This window comes from Rhyacophila brunnea, unplaced genomic scaffold (genome assembly GCF_057557595.1).
Source record: "Rhyacophila brunnea isolate RB1 unplaced genomic scaffold, BYU_Rbru_1.0 scaffold_2, whole genome shotgun sequence".
NCBI classification, from domain to species: Eukaryota; Metazoa; Arthropoda; class Insecta; order Trichoptera; family Rhyacophilidae; genus Rhyacophila; species Rhyacophila brunnea.
This window is the reverse complement of record NW_028232859.1, coordinates 37,347,158-37,369,560: the sequence shown is the minus strand read 5'-3', so window position 1 is coordinate 37,369,560 and position 22,403 is coordinate 37,347,158. Positions and strand designations below refer to the sequence as shown.

The 22,403-nt window shown below is 36.4% G+C and overlaps 1 protein-coding gene across 1 annotated transcript in view; it reads left to right on the top strand.

The window, feature by feature from the left end:
* ttv (exostosin glycosyltransferase 1 ttv) overlaps positions 1–22,403 on the top strand; it is a 606,008-nt gene that overhangs the window by 543,133 nt on the left and 40,472 nt on the right. The window lies entirely within an intron of this gene.

Sequence of the window (22,403 nt, the reverse complement as noted above, 5' to 3'; positions counted from 1 at the left end):
ATTTGAATTTGAAGTATGTGAATGAATTACTTCTATAAATATATAAAATATCAATAGTACTTTTTTCCTTGATGAGTTGTGATTAGGGAATCGAATCCCGATCTAAAATTCTGATCCTGGGATTTCGGGATTACAATTTGACAATCCCGCGATTGGCATTTTTCCATTGTTTATATAAAATTTTTATATTCACAAATAACATTGATAAAATCGGTCAAAAATAAATCTAGTATAATTTATATTATTTAAGACATTTATTGTTAATATTGTATACGTTCAATCTTGGAAATACATAAGTTTAATGGAGTACATAATATTGTAATATAAATAATAATGTGAATTTAATATGAGATTGCTGTTTCTGATAGTAAAGATTTAATGAATGGATTAGCGAGATTTAAAATAGTAAAGCAAATCATGGTGTAGGTACTTATGGCCTTTCCGCTTCATAAATTTAATTAGTCAGCCAAATATGAAACTGCCGTAAAACGTATGAGATCATGGTGGAATTACTTTGTTAATAGTGCGAAGCATTGTTTTTTCCAATCTTTCTCATTTTTATTAATTTATGTGAAAAAATAAAATGAATCGCCAACTTACACTTGGGTATAAATCAAACTTCATTTAAACTCAGTTTATTTCTAATTCAGTTATTTGTTATTAAAAGTTATTTTTCTGTTATATTTTCGTTTTTATTTTATTTTCCATAAAAATTTTAAAAAAATCAATCCCGAAAGTTTCGGGATTATGTTTATCAATCCCGGGATTCATAGGTATCGAAAATAGCTCGGGATCCCGGGATTGGAATCCCTAGTTGTGATATATTTATATTGGAGCTAGGCATGCCAGCGTGTAATAATTAATAAGTGTGCGTCGTATTAAATTAAATCAATGACTTATTCACGTTTCCATTTCATATGTCATTTCAGGGTAAAACGTTCTACCTATGTTCAATATTTCAGTCGACCTTTTTGAACATGCACGACATAAATATTTACATCGCCCCCGTCGCTTCGATAACTCAATTTATTGATTGCCGTATAAAAATCGCATTACCCGGATTCTCGTCAAGTTTTCATTCCGCGGAAGACCGGAAGACTTGGTGCAATTAAACTCGAACGGAAAGGCTATTATAGTGTCATCGGTGAGTTGCTTGACTTTTTGTACTAATCCTTTATTGAGCTCAATCCAAGAAAGACCGTAGTCAACTGACATAATATTCATAGATCCAGCATCAAGCCTAGGTTCATTATATAATAAAAGGTACTACAGATATAATATATATATGCCAACGAGGCAGTGGCGAGGGGTGGAGGTAGGCTGTTAAGATTCGATATAAATATAACACACTAAACTTTGACAGTTATACTTATTTCTTTTCATTTAACCAATAATAAAAGTTGCAGATAGTGCTGGTTAGTTTTAAAAATTTAATTAAACCCTTCCTAAGCCAAACCATAATAGTTTAGGTATGCTGTGGGCGATCTGACAAAAATAGTGTACACTTTTTCAGTCATACTTATTTGTTTTCGTCGAATTAAGAATACATATTACAGGTGGTGTTGGTTATTTTTTTTAAATTCATTTAGTCCCGTCACACCAAACCATAATCGATAATTAGACTTAGACTAGATAGGGTTTATTTAATTGAATTTTAAAAACTAACAAACACTATCTACACATTGTAGTCTTACTTCAATAAAAACATATACGTTCGACTAATAAAGTTTAGCGTGCACTATTTATGTCAGATCTGCATCCTACCTCCACTAAAATATAGAAAACTATATTTTGGCGCCGATCCTCCTCCTACCTGTCCTAAAAATATTTAAATATTTTTTTGCTATGTATCAAATTAGCCAACATATTATCGTGTAACTTAATTACTGTAGGTACCGGTGCATGTGACTGAATTAGAAAACCTAATGCCAAAATACATAAAAACAACCCAAATACCAGAAACGTCACTGTAATTCAGATCCAGATTTCAATTAAAGTTGTTTTATCGTAAATTAATTTTCATTTGTAGTAAAACTTTGTTATTTTGATGCAGTGAAATTTAAATAAGTAAATTTACTATTTTCTCTAAAAACAAATTTGGCGCCCGCAAACGTTTGGCGCTCCGAGCGGGCGCCCGGCGATCTACCCACGAGCCGGCCTTGAATATGCAAAGATTTCCCATCGTTATTTCGATGTAAGAATCCAGTCTAGAGATGTAATATGGCGATGTGCTTTATCCTCATAAATATCTTAATGGAGTTGCGCGACGCCATTTTGTTCGGAACCCTTTCTTATTGCTGACTGTTTGGTTAAAAAATATTGTGTAAGTACATCATTTTTGTCAGACGCAGGCTCGATTGTTTTGACGTGTGTTGCTTAGGCAGCAAATAAAGAGCTTTCTTGAATAAGCCGACGATATTCAGCGTAATGAGAAATGAGTACGCCCTTATTCCTGAGACGTTTGCTTTCTGAGAATAAACTGTTTACGGGTTTTTCGCAGATCATGAATAAAATAAAATTCAGATAAAATATATATGTATATTGTATATACCACTTGTAGTATAATATTTATTTCTTTTTTATGAAAATATTTCTTCGAACCGGAGTAACTGAAGATGTCCTTAACAATGATAATTCCTACTTCAACTTAAATCTTTCTAAATATGTACTTGGGTCGTGGTTTATAAAATTTAACTAACTGCTTTTTTCTTTTTATTTTGAATTCCATCCAGTAGGGCAGTGGTTTTAAACATTTTTTTATAGGCGGAACCTTAGTATTTTATAAAATTTTAAGAATTCATAATAAATACTATTAATCTACAGATTAAATTATAAAAATATGTGTAAATCAGTAAGCAGTGACGTCAAACTATCGACTGATAATATCATTACCCTGAAATTGTATGTAAAAGCGTTACTTTCTGTTTATTATTCATGCAACGGAGTACTGCATTCATTATAATTTTGATATACACATTCATAAATCTACAATGAACATTACTGGCGAAATTGTTGTTGTTGCCTCCATGGAATCCACTCTAAAACTGTTCCACTCTACTGTAGTTTGCCCACTTGTTCATTAATTTTTCGATTCTATTTCGATTAACTTTTATCTCTTACATCTTAAATCTACACATTTCTATGGTATTTTCTGTCTTTGGACAGTTATATTTATGATTGATATATTTGTATGATTATTTATGATTATAACGAAATTCGACACATCAAATGATTATTTTTCATACACAACTTACTAAAGATTTTATAACTATGTCTAAAATACAATTTTTGCGCTTATCGTATACCCACATATTGATAATAAACCAAAGACCACCGATATTAGGTACACCACATTAACAACTTATAAGAGTATATTGGATTTGCTCCACAATAATTTTAAATTATTCGTGTGAGTCTTATTTATCGCTGGAAGTGATTATCTGTGAGATTACTTTTGTTTGTGACAAAAAAATTATGTATGCAAATTAATTACGACTTCCATTTATTCAACCTACATATTTTTCAACGAGCAAGACACATTTATTTCTGTTTTGCTTGTTTTTGACCGAAACTTTCTAAAGTCTTTCGTCGTTCTTTTTTTTGTATTCCTCTCGGAGGAAAATATTTTCCCTTTATGAAGTCGAGCGCTTGCAAACTTAAACTGCAAAACTTTTCTGTCAAAGTAAAATTGTAAGAGCAGTTATATTCGAATTGCTTCATAAGTAGTTTTCGATTGTTCTGGATTTTATTTCTCTCTCTACGCGGGAAATGAAGATTATTTTTTAATGTTGTTGGGACTTCACTTTAGCAATATTCTATTTTAGAAGCACATACAACTTTTATCATTGAAAATCACTATAATGCCTTACTAGTCATGCTGATCATTGTGAGATTGTTTCCAAAAAACCTTTCTCATGTAGGTAGCGATTTTTCACGATAATGAGAGAAGAAAAAGCTATTTGTGTCACTAGATTTCAAAATCAGCCAAGTCCACCTTTAGGTATTTTTAACTTTTTGTGAATTGCTGATGAACTACTGCTCTCTAACATTTCTGCATTATCAAAATGTAGAATTTATTAATTTTAAATATTCTATACTCACTCGAAATAATATAAACTTCACCCTTGTGACTGTGTATTTGAGAAAACAAAAAGCTGTTTTTCTCATATTCATATATTATGGACTTGGCTAATTTTGTAATCTTGCGACACTTATACTAAACATAAAGGTATATATCTTACCACCTGTATGGCTATGAATAAGTTTACACTTCGTCAAAAGATTTAAGCTCCACATTAGAATTATTTATTTAACACTTCAACGTTCAGTACACGGCTTCAGATATATATTGTAATCGCTTGTCTTTGACCTCACGAGAATTATGAAACTATAGGTTTACAGATTTAATTTTATGCTACGATAAAATTATTTGGAAACTATGCTAACTCGATGACAGTGTAAAAAAAAGTATGTTTGGGGAACTGGAACGGTATGAACAGTAACAGGTAATTTGGAGAAAAATAGATATTGTACATCTGATATTCGTTTTTTTAGTAATAGTTGTATCCATAAAAATTTGCTTCCAATATTGTGAGTGTTAAATTATAGTGAAATGAATTATCATTGTTCAATTGTTCTATATAATATTTTCCCTAATTTTAATGCATATATAATATAATATATGTCTGTAAAAAGTATAAAACTGATAGGTAAATCATTGAATTAGTTTATGTCTATATTTCTTTTAATTCTGGTATGTAATCTACATTTATGGTTATATCAGTCTACAAATTATTCCTATCATCTTAGATTATTCTAATCTAAATAATGAATATATGTGCATTATGTCTTTCTTTTTATAATAATAAGTAGATATGCGATCTTAGATTTATTTTCCAACTTTAAAAATACAACATACTCCGTCTAAAATTAAAAGGTGGGCAAACCATCATTTTCTAAAGAATCTAAAGGACCGTGCATTGTAGATTAGATTGTTTGTTAGCGAGTCGCGTTGCGGGTTCAGTTGGCTCGTCCTGGAATCTCTCTGAATGCTTAAATTCAAATAATCTTTTTATCAATCAATTAGTAGTATATTTGTATCTAGAGCATATATTATGTTTTTGCCCATCTTCCAGCCTCTCCTCGCCTACTGATTGGAGTTGAGCCTTTTGAAATACCTACATGCATACAGTATAATATACCCATTCAATCTGTCATGTAGGGAGAATGGTGATTTACTTTATATTTTCTTTACATAGTAATAATAACATAAATGCTACTTTTTAATTCTCATTTTATCGATATTTCTTGTTTATTAACTTATAAATTTCGTACATGCATACGTAATGTATAAATACTTTCCGCTGAAGCTCAACGGTCCTCGATACTTACTGATTATTAATTCAACGGCAGACGAAGCTTTCGAAAAGCTTTTTTAGGCCCGAGGTCAAGTAGGAATAAATAATGAGGCAAATCGCTTCTTTCAAATCATACAAATTGTATGTTCCCACCAATTCACGCGGACAAGGATTTAACTCATTTTGTTAATTATTCATTGTAAACTACTTGTTTTCATGAATTACTAATCGCGTTTAATTTACCTTTAGGAAGTGTGGCCTTTTTTGGAAAAAAAAAGTTTATTATACGTAGAATACCCATCTTATTTATCTTATCCGCCAATTCTTTAGTATGTACTTGTTAACTAAATTGTGTATTTATTAACTAATCTTGGTAGATACTAGATTGTATGTGGTCCTAAATGTATTAGCTTAAATAAAATACTCGTTCTTTTTAAACTATGTTCGCCCTTTAATGGAGGCATATGGACAGCACACAGCTCCTCCAAGTAACCCTATCGTTTGCCAGTCTTCTTGCATAATTCCAGGTCATGCATAGACTCTACTCTGTAGATAGTATTTAGTGGCCTTCCAGGACACCGGATCTGGTTGGGCTGAAGAACAGGCAAACCAGGTTGAAGGTCTATTCAGGCGTCCGCAGCATGTCACCGAGCCAATACAGTAATATTATACTTTTCCCACATAATTTATGTAATCAGTAATATAATATATTGTGTTATTTTAATTAATTATATATAATATCTTCTCGTGTCTAATTCGCTTCCATCACGTTATGTATACATACGTTTATTTATTAATTATTGAAATCAATTATTTATTTTAATATATAATGTATCACTTGTTTTTAGCGATAGTCTTAAATTTTAGTCGCAAGATAAAATATTATGTAGGTAAGTAAATTAAAAATATAATCATATCGTATATATTATATATAAAATTCTGGATGATTCAAAAGTAGGATACAATGTAGGTGTTAGTAAGTATCAAGTCGTACTTATCAAATAATACTAGCGTCAGATAATTTATTCTTTCTATACTATACCAATCAATATCAAATTAATGTTTTTATTGAATCTAATAAAATTGTATCATTCTGTTCCCAATGCTAAATGTACAAAGCGCCATTTCTGATCTCAATGGTATACGACTATATTTTCCAGTACGACAGATCGTGATGAACTGCGATCCAGTGAAATGTAATACGTATAATTTGCTGGTAACCTGATTTAATATAATATATGCACGCAATATCTCGTTAACTATAATTTTATTCTCCAACAGGGTTGTTCATGTTGTAAAAAGACTTAAATATAACTATAACCTATGTTATATTTTCCTTTTTACGTTAATAATAATATACGTGGTGACAAACGTTCAACACATGTGGTTGATAATATCATTTACGTAATGGCTCGACCGACATGTGTGTACTTACATGATTTTTTTACGGCCACCATTTCAAAAGGCGCCCGAAATGGATTTTCGGATAAACCGCTTATATTTTACACGTGGCATTGACGTTATACAAAAATCGAATTTCGTTTGAAGAACACATCGTAATATTTGTATAAATTTTCCAGAATTTGCCGAAATCTGCCTTCACGCCAATTAACCCCGAGTACCTGTGTTATTTTTCAGGAAATATGGTTTTAAAAGTTACTTTGTAAATCTCTTACCTATTATATGCTACAATATTATTCTCTTTGTCTTGTACGTAAGAGAAATGTTATATTATTCACCCACGCCGTACCTGGGTCTTACAATATGAGCAAACAGTACATACACACTGATATCATCATCAGCCGGGGTCAATCCACTGCTGGATGAAGGCCTCCCCAAGTTTTCTCCAACTCTCTCGGTCCTGTGTCGTTCGCTGCCACGTATTTCCGCCGAACTTTACCAGTTCGTCAATCCAGCGGCTTTTAGGGCGACCCTGTGGCCGTTTCGTACCCCTTGGGTACCATTGGATGACGGCATTTGTCCAGCGGCCGTCCTTTCGGCGAGCAATGTGCCCCGCCCATCTCCATTTTAGCTGTTTGGCAACGTCTATTACATCGAGTACTCGTGTCTGCTTCCTAACCCATTCGTTTCTCTTACGGTCCTTTCGCGTGATGCCCAACTCCAACGACACCTGCTGTCCAAGATAGACGTAGCTGCTGACTTGCTCGAGTTGGGTGCCAGAAATACAGATAATCGCAGGGTCCGAAAAACAGTTCCTCATCACTTTGTCTTTGAGACATTTATCTTTAGACCGACCGTTTGACTGATATAGATTTCACACTGATATAGATTTTATAATACTATTAAATTTCTTGATTGATTCCACTTGTCCTTATTTTCTATTGAATATATTACAGATTACGATAAAATAGGATCATTTTTCCTGGTATAACAATTACACTTAAGTCGATATTATAAGACTCAATGCTGTTCTGCATTTTAAGTGCCCACGTGTCTTGTAATGGTCTAAAAAATTTGCAGTATCTTTTGGAGATCTGTCAGAAAATGTATAATCAATCTGTCTATATTGTAGCAAGGGTGTATACGTCATCATCATTCTTTACTTGTATGTTATTATTATGCCGTCTATTTTTACATCATTTAAATGAACATTTTATTATCATAAACAAAATATTATTAGCAAAAAGGGTATAACTGTAAATGTCGTCGTTTGAAATTTAAAATAACGTCATCATTAGCCTGCATGAGATATATGTTGTTAAACACCTTTTAAAATATGTTCGTCACCTGTCTACAACAGTGGCGAGGGGTGGAGGTAGGCTGTTAAGATTCGACATCAATAGTGCACACTAAACTTTGTCAGTCCTCTTATTTGTTTTCGTTGAACTAATAATACAATATGCAGATGGTACTGGTTAGTTTTTAAAATTCATTTCAACCCTGCCTAAACCAAACGATAATAAACCACTTTTCGTTCACATTCGTATCTGATGTACGATGCTCGACTTTTTTTTTTTTACTATAGAAAAAAAACTCGAGAAACCATGTCGAGCCGATAATAAGGGAGCGTGATTGAGACATATTTTGGTAATAATATAAATTAAGTACATTATTTTACGACTGGTGTATTTTAATGTAAATGGCATTGGTTTTAACTATTATAATATTTGTCCGATTATTAATATTATTAATGTCTTCCATATTTGGTTGGCAACTTCTTAAATGTTATATGCAATATATACAACAAGTAATGAATTATTTATAAATATGAATAATGTATTTCTATTGACCAACCAATACAGATTTGATTGTATTATATTTTAATTGGTAAGTTCAAAACGTGGATTGATTATTTATTATCGTGCTGTAATAACATTGATTTATTACAAGCCAACTGCATTCCGCAACACACTTTGTTAACAAAACAAATAAATTTAGCGCGTATTACATTCAGTTCATTGCATTTCCTTCAGCGTTGAACTAATGGATAAATTGCTTTTCTCGCTACAAATCAAATGTAAAGAAACAGACAAAATCACTAGTGCTATTTCCAATGTGGAATTCCGCAAACAGCTCCAGCAGTTCGGCCATTATTTGTCTCTCGAGTTTACCTTTCTTGCGAGAAGGATATCCACGCCGCACCCCTTGACTTATCAATTTCACCCCAGAGATTGCAACATACCACCTGACTCACCCCTTCTGTGCACTGTGCACTGTGGCGCCCGCCTTTCAATCAATGAAATCATCCCTCGTCTTGAGACTGCCTCCTTCACGTGGTCTTGCATCGCCCGCTTTCTAGTACACTCATTGCCGTCAAGAACCTGCCCTTGCAACAAACTACTATTACATATTTTCTTTGTCTCGCGTCTATCCTCATAGAATAACTAAATCACTTATTTGAGCATGTCACGTTGTTTCAATTGTCTTAGATTTGAAGCTTTTTCTCAGATAACAAAAGTATTTTTTTTAATTTCATTCTTGTTAAGATTTAAGTATTTAAAAGTACTTTACTTAAGTACGTAAGTAAGTATAAAGATATCTTCTATTAATATGATTTATTTTTTTTGCAATTTTTTGTTTGCTTGGTTTGTATAGATAAGTGTACCTACAACCTATCCACCGTCGATTTTCTTTGAAAAAAATAATAATGCAATCGATTCGTCAAAAAATTTAAAGGGGCTCCCGAAACGGTTCAAACCAGTTATATAATTACTAAATCATACCGAAATCTTTAAAATTTCTCACAAATTAAGTACTTAAGTAGTATTATGCACGTAAATAGGAACCCAACGTGTGTAGCTGGCGTTTGTGATGATCATAGAAGATTTTTTTCTCATATACAGCTTGGAAAATAAATCTCAGGCACAAAAGAGTAAATCTGAAATGCGAAATTACGTGCAACTTATTATGTAATGTCTTACATTTATTTAGGCTATATCTGAACTGATCTCTGACCATCCTTGTTCAAAATATAGTTTTTCAGTAAATTTGAGGGTGGAAGTAGTCCGCAGACAGTGCAATGTGTAGATAGCAGTTAAAACCTAAAAATTACAACATTTTAATAATTCAATATTTTTAATAATCAGCAAAACACTGCCGTGAGAACGGACATATGATCACCTCCCGCCGGCTGAAGAAATGCTTAAGTGCCGGGTGTCAGTTGTCCATCACAGGAATGAACGAGTAAACAGTGCATTCCTGTCATTGTGTCGTGTGAAATCCATTGTTGGACTGATAACGTTTGTACCTTAATCAAATTTCGCAGACAAAATCCCAGGAATCTATCCGCAATGTGGGAACAAAACAATAAATTTACCCACGCTGTGGATAGCATTTTCTTTGTCTACTTTCAATATAAAAACAGACGTGGCAATCCAACAAGGACTCAGTACCTTAAATTCGCTCGTCTTAATAACACGCCGCTCGCTTCAACGTTAAAATAACTTTTATCACAAACACTATCGTCGTAATCTAATTTATAAACTTTGTATTATTCAAGCTGTAAATTGAATCTGTAATTTGTGTTAAGGGATAATAAATTTGGGGAATTACTTTTATACGCATCAAAACCTTCTGATTTTATTCATCACCTACCCCTCATCACACCATCCCTTGCCAAAGTGGTGACCCCGCGAAAAAATAAACCGACTTTACGTCATCCCTTGCAACAGTGGTGACCCGTAAAGTAAAATTCAATTCATTCATTTTCATTTTACAGACTTCGTTTAATTTTTTATTAACTACTATTTTACTGTGTTTGTGAGAGAATTATTTTTTTCGTTGGAGCTCGTTTTCCCGCGCAGTTTTCAACATCCGTTTTCCCGCGTTAATTTTCTTAAATTCACTTGCCTTGTCAAGATGCCCAATGGACAGTTCTCCAGCGGGTATGGCAGCAATGCCGGAGGAGAAACGACAACACCAGCACCAGCCCAGCAGACCACACCTCAGATCAGCCGCGTGGCAGTGAGGATCCCACCATTCTGTCCAGAAGACCCGGAAATGTGGTTCTGCATGGTGGAGCGAAGCTTCGAAGCAGCTGGCGTCACGACTGACGCGACCAAATTTGGATACATCCTGGGAGCTTTGGAATCTCGTTACGCTTCAGAGGTTCGAGACATCATCCTTAACCCACCTCGTGAAGGAGCCTACGAGCACCTCAGGACGGAGCTGACGAGAAGGCTGAGCTCTACCCAGGAGCAGAAGACCAGACGACTACTGGAGCACGAGGAAGTTGGTGATCGCAAACCATCACAGTTCTTGCGCCACCTACGTTCTCTCGCAGGAGCAGCCGTTACTGATGACATCCTACGCACGCTTTGGATGGGTCGCTTACCACATACCATGCAATTGGTACTGGCGACACAGAAGGACGCGGATCTCAACAAGGTTGCAGACCTAGCTGACGCCATGGCAGATTCCACATCAAAGGCATCCATTGCTGAAACCACGATGGAAGACCTGTGCGGCATCAGCAAGCTGGTGATCACCTTGCGGGAGGAAATCTCAACCCTTCGCGAGGAGCTCTCCAAAGAGCTCGCAAGGGGAAACCGACCATCAAGGCCACGTCACCAGTCACGATCAGCCAGCCAAAAAAGGAACCATTCCCGACCGCGAGACCAAAGCCACAGCAAACCTGGCATGTGTTGGTATCATCGTAGATTCGGCCAAGATGCGGAGAAGTGCGTCACACCATGCACCTTCAACAAGGGAAACGCCACGGGCAGTCGCTAAGCGCGGCCAGCGATTACAGCCCTACCTCCAGCCGCCTCTTCGTCACCGACCACGCCACGAAAATACAATTCCTTATCGACACCGGAGCGGACCTTTGCGTTTTCCCACGCACGAAAGTACAGGGGCGCCGACCAAAATCACAGTACGAACTTTCAGCAGCAAACGGATCTGTCATTGCTACGTATGGCAGTATCTCACTGACGCTGAATTTGGGGTTACGAAGAGAATTCACCTGGAAATTCGTGATTGCAGATGTCACCAAGCCCATTATTGGTGTTGACTTCCTAATCCATTTCGGATTATTAGTCGATGTCAAGAATCGCAGACTGTTGGATCAGACGACTCAACTTACAACCTCTGGACGCCACAGCAGCACTGAGATAGCAACTGTCAAAACTGTCGCAGGTAAATCCCTTTATCATGGATTACTGCAGCAGTTTCCGGATCTCACGCGCCCAGATGGAGCTGGTAGAGAAGTCATCCACAACACGAGACATCACATACGAACCACCGAAGGACCTTCTGTAGCTCAACGTCCTAGACGCCTAGCTCCCGACAAACTTCACATCGCCAAAAAGGAATTCGAAACCATGACCAGACTTGGAATAGCACGACCATCTGAAAGTTCTTGGGCGTCACCCCTTTACCTGGTGCCCAAATCTGAAGATCAATGGAGGCCATGTGGTGATTACCGCGGATTAAACGCTCGAACCGTACCTGACAGGTACCCCGTGCGTCATATCCAAGACTTCACACAAACATTGCGTGATAGGAAAGTTTTCTCCACGATCGACCTGGTGAGAGCATACAACCAAATCCCAGTGGCTGAAGAGGACATTCCGAAGACTGCCATCACAACACCCTTTGGATTATTCGAGTTTCCATTTATGTCGTTCGGCTTGAGGAATGCGGCCCAGACTTTTCAGCGCTTCATTGACGAGGTTTTGCAGGGTCTGGACTTCTGCTACGCCTACATAGACGACATCCTGGTAGCCTCCACAACAGAACAAGAGCATCTTCAACACCTGGAAATTTTGTTCAAACGCCTACAGGAGTACGGCCTGGTTGTCAACTCCACGAAGTGCCACTTCGGAGTAGAGGAAGTTAAATTCCTTGGCTACCTGGTTTCCAGCACCGGAACTCGACCACTTCCAGATCGTGTCAGCGCTATTCGCGAATACACCCGCCCAGACACTCAAAAAGGACTACGACGGTTCTTGGGAATTTTGAATTTCTATAGGAGATTCGTCCCCAAGGCCGCAGAAACGCAAGCTCCACTGAACTCACTCCTGCAAGGAAAAACTTCCAAGAAAGAACCTATCATCTGGACACCAGAAGCAATCAAGGCCTTCGAGGAATGCAAGAAGAGTTTGGCGGAAGCAACGCTATTGAAACATCCGAAAAGTGAGGGGACTCACTTAGCGATAATTAGTGACGCATCCGATACTTCCGTTGGCGCAGCACTTCAACAACGAGTTGACGATCAATGGGAACCGCTGGCATTCTTTTCAAAGAAGCTAAGTCCAGCGGAGAGAAAATATGGCGCTTACGACCGCGAGCTTTTAGCTATCTATCTAGCTGTCAAACATTTTCGACACATGATAGAAGCTCACACGTTCACCATATTTACCGACCACAAGCCCATTACGTTCGCATTCCAACAAAAATCGGACAAGTGCTCACCAAGACAATTCAGACACCTCGATTTCATCGGACAATTCACGACCGACATACGTCACGTCGCTGGAAAAGACAACATCGTCGCTGATGCCTTGTCTAGGATAGAAGTCGTTGAAGACACACTGAATTATGCCAACCTCGCAGCCGACCAGGAAACTGACAACGAAATGAGTACATTTTTACGTGACGGATCGGTACTTCAGTTGAAACAAGTACTTATTCCCGACACAGACATAAAAGTATTCTGTGACTTGTCAACACCTATCGCAAGACCTTTCATAACCAAACCGCACCGACAAGCAGCTTTTAATCATATCCACAGACTTTCACATCCCGGAATTAATGCGACCGTCAAACTTGTCACACAACGATTTGTTTGGCCGTCGATTAAAACGGATTGTCGAAATTGGGCCCGCAACTGTCTTCAATGCCAGAAGAACAAGATCACACGTCACATATCAGCACCACTCGGAAACTTTGCACCTTCAGGACGATTTGAGCATGTCCACATCGACATCGTCATCCTTCCTATGTCTGAAGGCTGCAGATATTGCCTCACCTGCGTTGACAGATTCACGCGGTGGCCGGAAGCATTTCCGATTAAAGACCAAGAAGCGGAAACGATCGCCCGTACATTCTACAATGGTTGGATCGCCCGTTTTGGAACGCCTTTGAGAGTGACAACGGATCAAGGCAAACAATTTGAGTCGAACCTTTTCAGACAATTAAATCGTCTGACTGGTACGGCGAGGATTCACACGACAGCATATCACCCAGCCGCAAACGGTATGGTCGAAAGACTGCATCGTCAATTAAAAGCCGCTATAAAATGCCACGAGAATGAGAGATGGACTGAAACATTGCCGACAGTGTTAATGGGAATCAGAGCAGCTTGGAGAGAAGATTTAAAGACGACAGCAGCTGAGCTTGTGTACGGCGAACCCTTACGCCTACCAGGGGAATTTTTGTGCCATCAAACCAGCACAAACCAAGACCCAAGCAACTACGTCACGATCCTAAAAAAACATTTCCAACAACTGCAACCTGTGAAAAGCCAGCAACACGGCGAAAAACGCGTTTTCATTTTCAAAGACCTTAACAAATCGACACATGTCTTCTTACGCGATGATACAGTCAAAACTCCGCTAAGATCTCCATTTACCGGACCATATGAGGTCATCACGCGCAATACGCGAACATATGTCATTTGCAAGAGAGGAAAAAACGTCACCGTTTCCATCGACCGTTTAAAACCAGCGTACATTCTCAAGGAAAATAAAACAATGGAACAGCCTGAGAAAAATCCTGACACCGTGGGAGCTCGTGTTACCCGATACGGCAGACGTGTCCATTTTCCAGACCGTCTCTAGGTCAATAGGACAAATATCGGTCAACAACGTCAGGCACGAGCCGAACAATGCAATCGGGGTCGTGTTTCAAAACAGCACGCGGAGTTTCCGATTTCAAAACAGCAACGTTAGCGATAGCAAGAACACACATCGACCTAGAATGTAGGTCAGTGGTGTACGCAATATTTAAAATGCAGGCATAAACAATTTATTCACAATAAATGCGGATAACTCAACTGGATTATTCAGTATTTTACCATCATCATCACCAAGAGACACCAGCATACGAAAATGGGTGCACAACAGACAAAGGAAGAGATCATCGTCGCACAGACTGCGTCGGGCGGAGCAATTGTCAACGACACGTCGACAGGCCAACTGTCGTGGGCAACGCTTGCCTTGATTATCGTCATCATTGCCGCAGTTTCCAGCTACCTGCTATGGACAAATTGCAAAAAGCACATCACCAAGAGAGTCATCAAGGACATGAGAGCAGACGTCCCGGGATGCAGACCACCGCAGCATCCACCGAGACAGATCTGATTGGACCTTCAAGCGACCACCTCTACCTACTTTCATCGCGATTTGCGTGCCGCATTTCGCTGGAAGGGGGGTATGAGGGTGGAAGTAGTCCGCAGACAGTGCAATGTGTAGATAGCAGTTAAAACCTAAAAATTACAACATTTTAATAATTCAATATTTTTAATAATCAGCAAAACACTGCCGTGAGAACGGACATATGATCACCTCCCGCCGGCTGAAGAAATGCTTAAGTGCCGGGTGTCAGTTGTCCATCACAGGAATGAACGAGTAAACAGTGCATTCCTGTCATTGTGTCGTGTGAAATCCATTGTTGGACTGATAACGTTTGTACCTTAATCAAATTTCGCAGACAAAATCCCAGGAATCTATCCGCAATGTGGGAACAAAACAATAAATTTACCCACGCTGTGGATAGCATTTTCTTTGTCTACTTTCAATATAAAAACAGACGTGGCAATCCAACAAGGACTCAGTACCTTAAATTCGCTCGTCTTAATAACACGCCGCTCGCTTCAACGTTAAAATAACTTTTATCACAAACACTATCGTCGTAATCTAATTTATAAACTTTGTATTATTCAAGCTGTAAATTGAATCTGTAATTTGTGTTAAGGGATAATAAATTTGGGGAATTACTTTTATACGCATCAAAACCTTCTGATTTTATTCATCACCTACCCCTCATCACACCATCCCTTGCCAAAAATTCCTTATTTCCTTATGTATTAGGTACTATGCATTATTAACTAACTACATAAATATGTTTACATTAAAGTTGTATTCGTCTAATATCTTACACATCATTATTATTATCTGTTCTTGCATCTTTAATAATAATAATATAATAGTTAATTTCCATAAGATTTTTGATAACATAAAATAAAACTTACTCCTGTGTATTAAATATTATATTTCTCAATTGCATACGGTTATATTTCTTTTCACCAGTGATTGAAAGCATTTTACCGTTTTGGTTCACAAATTCGATAACATTAGATACTGCCAAGAACATAAATTATATCGTGTGTATACGTTCTCTTGGAAAACATCCATCTTTCCTCATTGTTTTCGGTATAGCGATGCAACCTCCGCGCTTTGTTGCAGTTTTCACGTGAGATATTGGATCGCATGATGCATGACGTAGATATCTCTATCTTATTGCTGACTCCAGGTCGTAGTCATAGGCGAGCCGAGACTGAGGAAAATCCATCACGCCGCCTTCGTTGCATCCTCGCTACGCGATATTAAAACTGACTGACTTATACATATTCGATTACAGAAAACGTGAGGCCATTATCCTATAAAAGGCAATAATTTTAACTACGTATGTATACATAGTGGAGAGACTCATAAATTAATATATATTAATATATCTTCGTCAAACGTTAATGACCACCCGTCATAAACTCGAGATGAACGGATTTTCAATGTTGCGTTCTAGACTAATAAACAAAATATGAAATGTGTGTTAAACCCAAGGAGCAGATATCACACTAAACACTACTATAGTGTTATATAATCAGTAATGACCAAAGTGTTTGGACTATACTTGAGGTCTTTCATTATAACTGTTTAGTTTAGTTTTAGTTTAGTCTTGTTGCAATACTGGACTCCAGCGCATCTATTATATACACAAAACTCCTATCAGCCGTTATCGGCGGCTATAGTGGGTAGTTTATCTTATGTTAGTTTTAAATTTTTACAATAAGTGATAATATGTTTTAACAGTACCTATCTTGGCTGTGTTAACTTTTAAAGCGAGATAGACAGTTTTTATCGTTTAGACGGCTAACTTATTGTAACAATTATTATAATACCTCAATACATAAATATGATAAACTACCCTCGATAACCGCCGATAACGGCCAATAGCAGTCTTGTGTATAGAATAGATAAGCAAAGCTTTTTTTGTGGTAGAATTGGTCGACAAAAAATCAATATTATATGCATTGGCAGCATTGCGGTATATGGAATACCTATATTGTTATGTTTTAAATGTTTATTATAATGTGCATACCTGTCATTTGCGTTTGTTTGATGCAATTGTAGTCGATAAATTTATATATTGTCTGAAATCATTTGAGGTTGCTGATTTATCTGAACAAGAAGTACTTTAACGCACTGGCTTCGGAGCCCGAATATAGTGGAAAATAACCGTTTGCAATCCTTGACCTCAATAATTGTTTCAATTAGACAACGTTGAGAGGATTGGTGGAATGTGTTTGGAAAAACCGGACCAATTTCGAATTCTAAATACTAAAGATGTTGTTATTGGGCTTAAAATCTAACTGTAGCACTAACTTCACTGTTGTCAATTGATAAAGAAATCACTAACGATATGTTATGCGACTTATATATGGAATGAATGTAAAAATATTTCATATTGATATTTTCATTAAACTTTCAATTAATATATTGAATCTCAAGCGGAAATGAAACATTAGTATGTGGTTCATTTCGAGATATTTTATTAAATTTGTATTTCAGCGAACCGTTTAGTTCAGTGTTAGTTTTCACTATAGATGCACTGTTATTTTAGTTTTATATCTGTTTGTGGTTATATACTATGATTTGCGCTACCACCCACTGCTACGTACACTCCGTCTCATAGATTGATGACAGTTGTCGTATAAAAATACTCCTCACCATTATACATAAACGTGACATTGTGTTTTCAACATTCATTCAGAGTTTACTTGATAATTTTGTAAAAGTTTAATGAAAATAATGTTCTTTGGTACTCACATTATATTACAATCAAAGCAGGAAAAGCGGTTATGTCCCAATTTATTGTTTTTAGGAAATCGATAAAAACTTTCTTGTAGTATCTATCATAGTGGGAATAGTGAATAAATACGTAGGTACAGACATGAATAATAATATAATATTACGAGGGTGGGTCAATAAGTCCTTAGAAAAGCCGACAGGTGGCGCGACTAGTACTGCAAGCGGTTTGTTTTCATGCAGCGGCACTACCGATTCAGTATGCTGCGAAGTTTCAATCAGATTGGTCGGGTTGTTGTGTGTTTCTCGTACATTTAAAAAAAAATTTGCTTGTGGAAAATGGAAAAATGGAAAATGGAGAAAATCGAGTTTAGAGTTGTTATTAAACATTTTAATATAAAAGGGTTAACAGCAAAGGAAATAAAAAATGAGTTGGATTTAGTTCACGGCATATCTGCTCCTTCACTTGCAACTATTTATAACTGGTTAAATGAATTTAAACGTGGTCGTACATCAACAAAGGATGAACCACGCTCAGGACGTCCTGTAGAGGTGACTACACCAGAAATGATCAATAAAATCCACGATATGGTGTTAAGTGACCGAAGATTAAAGTTGAGTGAGATAATTGAGGTTACAGGGATCTCAAAAGGTAGCGTCATTTCTATTTTACATGACAAATTGGGCATGAAAAATATTTCTGCAAGATGGGTGCCGCGTTTGCTCACAGTCGACAATAAACGCAGTAGGGTGGTGGCCTCTAAAGCCCTGTTGTCGCTCATGCAACGCAATCCGGATGAATTTTTTCGTCGCTTTGTGACTGTAGATGAAACATGGATACACCACTATACTCCCGAGACGAAAGAACAGTCGAAGCAGTGGATTGCGAAGGCAAACCATGTCCAAAGAAGGCGAAAACCGTAAAATCAGCTGGTAAGGTTATGGCTACTGTATTTTGGGATGCACGTGAAATTATTTTCGTTGACTATTTGGAAAAAGGAAAAACAATAACAGGGGATTATTATGCATCTTTATTGGACCAGCTAAAAAACAAAATTGAAGAAAAACGGCCTCATTTAAACAGGAAAAAAATCCTCTTTCATCAGGACAATGCCCGTGTTCACACATGTTTACGATCAATGGCTAAAATTGAAGAATTGAAGTTCGAATTGGTCGACCACCCACCGTATTCGCCAGATTTAGCCCCCCCCAGTGACTTTTTCCTTTTCCCAAACTTAAAAAAATGGCTAAGTGGACAACGTTTTTTTTCAAATGAAGAAGTCATCGATCGGACAAATGCTTATTTTGAGGACCTTCCGAAAACTTATTTTTCTGACGGTTTAAAAAAAATTGAGAAACGTCTAACCAAGTGTATTGAGCTCCAAGGAAATTATGTTGAGAAATAAAAAAAAAATACAAAAATAAAACCTGTTTTAATGCTTTTTTCTAAGGAATTATTGACCCACCCTCGTACTACAGATGAATAAATACACACTAACGTCAACTTAATAATGAATAGTATCTATCGTAGAATTAAGAAAATAGTTGGTGTTAGATAAAATATCCATTTAATTTTTAAATTATATAAAATTAAATTTAAAAATTACCTAATATTTAATTATTTGCTTGAAGGGTCATAACGAAAAGTTGACCTATTTAGTGAAGTTTGTCGATCTGTTACGATACTTTTCTGGTAGATGTCACGATATTCTGTAGGTACGTACTAGGCGTAGCGCATCTGTAGGTATTGACAACTATTACATTATATTAGGTATATATCGATGTCTTTGTTAGTTTGTTACTGATAATGCAATATAAAATCTATTTTCATTAAGGTAGGCTTTAAATAATCACCTAGTAAGGAAACTTCGCCATAAAGTAGAGCTTACATTTTAAAATTACATTAATGTAATGCGTGACATTAGTTTTACTTGTTTATATTTTAATTACATTACCCCGCCACGTCATGTATACGTTATTAGCCGGCTCTTACATCTATACTCGCCTCGTCTGCCGCACAGCCATAAATCAAACCTTCTCGGGAACATCATTCCCATGTTGCATATGACGACCGCGCACATAGGCACCTAGCGACAGTATCGCGCGCGTATCCTCTTAAAACGTGGATATATGATCAATTCGTAGATGGGCGTATGCGTTCTGGCGGCTTCGACTCGCAGCCCGAGATGCATGCAATTTGTTGCTAGCAGCACTAGATTGTTTTTTTTTTTCAAACTAAAAAGTCGCATTCCACCAATGTCTGGAGGTCCATTTGACAGCGTGTGTCTTGTGAATTACGATGACGTCACATCGACGTATTCGACACGTTGCAAACTAGACATGTATTGATGTACGAGCCGGCTTATGTTCGTGACACTATAGTATAATGTTTAATTGTCATATTTAACACTTTGTGTATTATGAAATTCTCAATTTTTTCTAAAAATAGAATAAGTACTCTTAGACCACAATGTATTGCTATACATACATGAATTTGCAATTCTACTAATTAATTAATGTAACCATTTGCATTAGTTGCCTTTTCCATGCTACATTTTAATTCACATATTATATATATATTATTTATTAATACGCATAGTAGAAAGTTTTTATTCGACGTCTTTCGTTGAGACGGTCTATACCTGTGTAATAATATTGTGTGTGTGTGTATCGTGTATTCGCCTACCAGCATTCTACTATTTTGAGGTGTACTTTGTGTAGTGCTCGCGGATATTTATTAAACGTTAAAAGCTTTTAACTTTCAACCTCTGCACAGCTATATTTACCAAACTTCGATGATCACAAAGCTCCATTTTTGTCTTATATCATACGTATGTAGGTATCCTCTTGGAGCTTTATATTTTACGCAAATCTATATATATAATATTATTAATAAAAGCTTTTCGTAATAATGTAGTATTTCTATAACGATGTGGTATTTTGTAAATTTATAATAAAAGCAAAATTGGGTAAATGTATTCATAGGTACCAGTATATAGTTTTGTGAGCTCTTTGGATTGGTGAAGCCAAATTATTGAAACGATTCTTTCACATTATGCAATCACACACGTATCTATACTAAAATACATGTGAATTTCATGTAACCGCCGAATTCGAATCTCCAGTTCTTCGCCGCTGTCAACCGTCATCACTACGTAACAGGATACAGACTTACCAACTAAACCAAATCATTTTACTTATGGATTATGCTTATAAGTTATAAGTAATCACAAATAGACAGATTATCTTCATGGTTTCGGAGACGTATGTTATAGTTTCTGTTCCGCAGTGAACCCAAATTAATCATCTTTAGGGAACAAAGCTTGTAACTGCATAATAAATGATTCCTCATTCGTGGCGTAATGATTTGTTTTGTTATGTTGATGGTGTGGTGTTGTAGCATAACCTCATGTACTCCGTCAATTAATAATGCGAAACTAGCCTTAATTAAAATTAGTGTTCATTTATACTTTATAGCATAGAAATATGTGATTTTAAATTTAATTTAATAATACACATTTAAGTACACAATTGACTTTGCTTTCACTTGTAATGAAAGGATAGACGATGAAAAAGTACATACTAATATGAATTTTATTCATATTGTATAATCTAAAACTTTTTTCTTAAATTATTTCAGCATTTATTGAAATATGAAATGAACCTTTTAAAAAATATATGAAATTATTATAAAATATATAAATTGCCTGGCAAATACAGATCGGAAAATGTTCTAATTTCGATGTGAATTATGAGTTGATTGCAAACTTCAATAAAATGGTTTAGCTTTGAAGTAAGTTTATGTACACCTAATGCTTATATGTTTACAAAAGCGTACTTTTAAAAATCACTAAGTATAATTACGAATATCGTAAAAAAACTAAATATATGCTTTATTGTTTATTTTAAAAGGAATACTAATTGACGAAATGTGTGATCATTAAATGTTTATTAATCTGATGGTAATAAAAAGGACATTATAATGACATGATAAAATTATTGTACACATTGTTCAGGCTTAGACCCCAACTTATCGCAAATTCTTCTGGTACCCTTAATAGTAAAAAATGATTATAAATACTGATTGATATTACAATATAACAAAACTTCAACGAGTTTACATGTAGTAAGTATTGTAAAATTAAGATTTATTGTTATCGTTCCATGTATTCTATTGGATTTTCGATGACGAGTGATGCTTTTATTGTGCACCGTATTTTTTATGACATCCGAATAGTATGGGTGTATGTGTTTTGTTTTGTGTGTTTGTAGTGAATATAAAATGTGATAGATCGGGTAGGCTCTCTCAGCTATAGGTAGGCTTTCAACGTTTCCGCAAAAGTAATTGCATCTACGTCGAAGCTAGAAATGCCAAATATGACAGGCGTATGTTGGAGCGACGCGGCACACCAGTGCGCTGTACCCACCTGCCTGAATTCTGAATGCAGTTATTGAAACAGGTACCTACACGTATGATGTTTCATATGCAATCAGGGTTGCGTCATTGGTATTCGTTACCGTCATAATAACCACCACTTGGTTTTCAAGATGTGTCTGT